Below are 3,742 nucleotides of genomic sequence, written 5' to 3' on the forward strand. Positions count from 1 at the left end.
TTGTGCTCACTTCACAGGATGAGAAGGAGCAGCTATTCTACCAATCATTATAAACGTTGGCACAGGATATTGGGACGACTCCGCCGGATTATTCTAACCATGCCAGGAATTGACGAAGATGTACCTATGGACCTCAGCGCAGCGCAGTCGTATCGGCGGTCGCCAATTCCAATGCAGCGAGGACCACCGGAGCGCGACACCAGATCTCCTGGCGTCGACGTCCATCCCAATATGGACCGTGACTGGCCCGGACCAACAGATCCTGAGGTCTTCACCAGAGCTCAGCGTCCGCCGACACCGGCGAACACCATCTACGAGGTGCCGCGAATGTCAGTGGCATCCGTGGAAGCAGCTCTCACCCCTGGAATGGAGAATTTAATCGACGAGGTGCTCGACGAGATCAATCGAGAGTCTCCCGACGACGACAGCCTGGGAAGCGAGGTGACAGGCACCATCAGACTGCCTGATGTCTCCAGGCCTCCGCCTCGTTACGCCAACATCCCGGCAACGCAGACGAGCCACGAGTACGTGGCAATGGCATCTTCAACACGAGCGGAAGCATGCAGCAGCCGTGGGTCGCATTCTTTGAGCGGCCTGAGTATATCGCTAAGCAGCCCGCTTGCATTGGGAGGACAATGTGGATCATACGATCACCTGGGCGAACCTGCAAACCGACATCATTTAATAGGTGAGCGCCCTATGCTTCCCATACCGCAGGGCTCGCCACCCCCCTCCTACACAACCGCCGCTATCAATACCGATTTATTACCGCGATTATTCAGATCCGCTTGTACGACCGGCTTATGACTTCATATGTCATTCCGCATGGTATGCGCAAATCGCGGCCGAACTCGCGTTGTGTGCGGATTGTGCGACAAGCGAGCACACATTTTGCATTTATAACAGACCGAACGCCGTATGGCGACAGCTACACCTTATCTCGCGAACTTTCGTCCATACAACTCTACACTGTGGACGATGTTATAAGTTATTAATAAAAACTAAACGCGCGATTGATTGTCACGAGTGCCGTACTACTATAATAGATTTACGTGGACGTACCGAACACTTAACTTATCAAGTTCTATGTGAGGCGGTTATTCCACGAGGAACACGTTAAGCAATAAACGATACAAAACATTTGCTAAAAGATTTAATGCTACTATATCTTATATAACCTACATATTATACTTTTAAACATGCTTATCGATTATTTTGCGTTATATACTTATATTTAACTTTATAAATTACCACTTGATTTTCTTTTTAGTGTACTGCTTACAGGGAACTGTCTTATTATTTAGCACCTTTATATTAGCGTTAGCATTACTCAAAATAATAAAATAAACATTAGCGAGCGACCTTACTATAAGACCACATTAACCTAATACTAACATTTTTATTATGTACATGGTGAAGGGATCGAAATAAAATATTAATTTTATACATTAACCTATGATTATACTTAATGAGCACGGTGGAGGACCTTAATTTCCTTAGAATAAGTACTTTGAAAATTAAATCGTAGCAATCAGTAGAATATAATCTTAATTCTATATTTTAACTTTAATATACATGCATAAAAAAGGGGAAAAAGTACGCTGACACACGCATATAATAGAAAATAAAAAAAAAAAACACATATATTTAGTCAACCTCAAAATGCAAGTAACTCACATGCTTTACTAATTGTAAGATTACTATTATAACGTATTCATATTCACACTCGTAAAACAAGCCCATCCAGGATAATTTCGTACCTATTCCTTACCTGAAATAAAATGAAAGAAAATACATTAATATTCTTATTCATATATATATATATATATTCATAAGATTATAAAATAAGATTGAAATTTTTACTTATCCTTTATCCTTATTAATTCAGTCTCAGCTCACTATTACCTCTTCTCACCTATAACAATAACGAAATATATTAATTACTGCACTCTTATACGATAAAACCGTTATATATAATCAATAAATAATTATCCTTACAGAGCTAAGCAAAATGTCAACGACAAGCCTTATGCTAGAAGTAAAAAGACTACATAATCTTGCTTATCGCCTGGATTTAGACGAAGCTAAGGAAAGAATACGCGGCAAATACTTGAATATATTTAACCAAAAATAATAAAAATAGAAAAAAAAGGGAGAGACTAAAACTTATATGAATAAATGTAGTAACGATAGAAATATAGCATTAACTTACTTTTAATTTATCCTTATCATGTCCGTCCAACGAAATCACGGTGACAGTATAGATAACCAGCCCTATAACAAAGTAAGAATAACCTATATTAACAAATATCCTAATAAGTAACATAAGGAATGAACACTGAAAACAAATATGCGCGTCTATATATGTATGCAAGTACAAATATACATGTGTATATACCCAATAAAATAAATAAATAAAAAAAAGAGAGAGAGAAGAGAAGAAGAAAAAATATATTACTAATCAAATCTATAGAACTACTTAAGCACATTACTAAACAAATGTTTTGTAAATGGAACTATTACCTCGATTTAGATAAATCCAACTGCAGCAACACAGCTCTTACACTGCCAGGCACACTTTAGAATCCTATAATAAAAATCACGTAAATAATTAATTATCTATAAATATAATCATACTCTATACGACATAACCATAAAATTTTACTTACTAATAAAAGTTCGGGGACCGAACTTTCCTAAGGAGGGAGATGTCACGTCTGACGGTATAATCACCGCTATATTCCACCCGCATAAATTTTTCAATTTTCCATCTTCATTGCTAGAAGTCCCCAGCATCTGAAAACAACATTATAATATAACAATTATTCTTTAAAATAGCTGTCACAACAAACACTCAGCTGACGTGAATACGCGTTCTTAAAGCAGTAGACATAAGCCTAGAGAACATGGCTGCCTTAAGGTACCCTTTCAAGCTTAAGCCCCATTTGCATGAATCACACTATAAACTTTTGGACAATTGCTTGTTAAAATTCCCCAGAGTCACTAAAATTGATCGTAAATGAATATTACAAGCTTTATGAGATCTTTTATGCAATATAAATTCAATTCAACACACGAATAAATACATGTTCCATAAGAATAAACTCAGAAAATTAAAATAAAATATAAATAAATTAATTAAAAGAGATTATTCATAAGAACATAACCTTTTATGCCTAAGGAACATTATCACGATAAAATAATAATTATCTTATTAACATTTTTTCAAACATGATTGTTATAAACAATTAAATTATATTATTAACAGACCTAGTTAATGTGATTACTGGAACTATCACAAAAAGTCAAATAACTTTTGATTATAAATCATTATTGTATCTCTCAAAATAAACTAATTAACAATAAAATTTATCATAAAAATATTATTAAAGATGATAAATAAAATCACTACAGATACCCAGCAGAGCATGTCAAGTAACCTAACAAAAACCCCCACATTATATCTCTTCTTAATTCCGAGATATAATTAAAAATTATGGAAATCCATAAAACACAGAAATTTTAAACAACCTAAAATAATGCCCTTAATTATCTGAACACACCAAAAGAAACCCCATCTTTTTATCTCTTACCGTTCTCGAGTTATAAATTATTAAAGTTTCACATCCGCCATTTTGAATTTCCTACCCTTTAGACTTACAAAGACCAAATTACTTTTACATTAATATTTTAGTCTTTTATACATTCTAAAGCTGAAAAATTTCATTTCTGAACAAAAATT

At 35.2% G+C, this 3,742-nt stretch overlaps 1 long non-coding RNA gene across 1 annotated transcript; it reads right to left on the reverse strand.

The window, feature by feature from the left end:
• Positions 1–1,875: 1,875 nt before the first annotated feature.
• Positions 1,876–2,967, reverse strand: LOC112466358. Its single transcript, XR_003042134.1, has 4 exons — positions 2,670–2,967; positions 2,524–2,587; positions 2,213–2,274; positions 1,876–1,915 (listed from the first exon to the last, which is right to left on the reverse strand). It is a non-coding gene; the product is annotated as an uncharacterized LOC112466358 (long non-coding RNA).
• Between the last annotated feature and the right edge of the window lie 775 nt (positions 2,968–3,742).

The sequence above is a fragment of the Temnothorax curvispinosus genome, unplaced genomic scaffold (genome assembly GCF_003070985.1).
Source record: "Temnothorax curvispinosus isolate PA1 unplaced genomic scaffold, ASM307098v1 QBEX01016072.1, whole genome shotgun sequence".
Classification (NCBI taxonomy): domain Eukaryota; kingdom Metazoa; phylum Arthropoda; class Insecta; order Hymenoptera; family Formicidae; genus Temnothorax; species Temnothorax curvispinosus.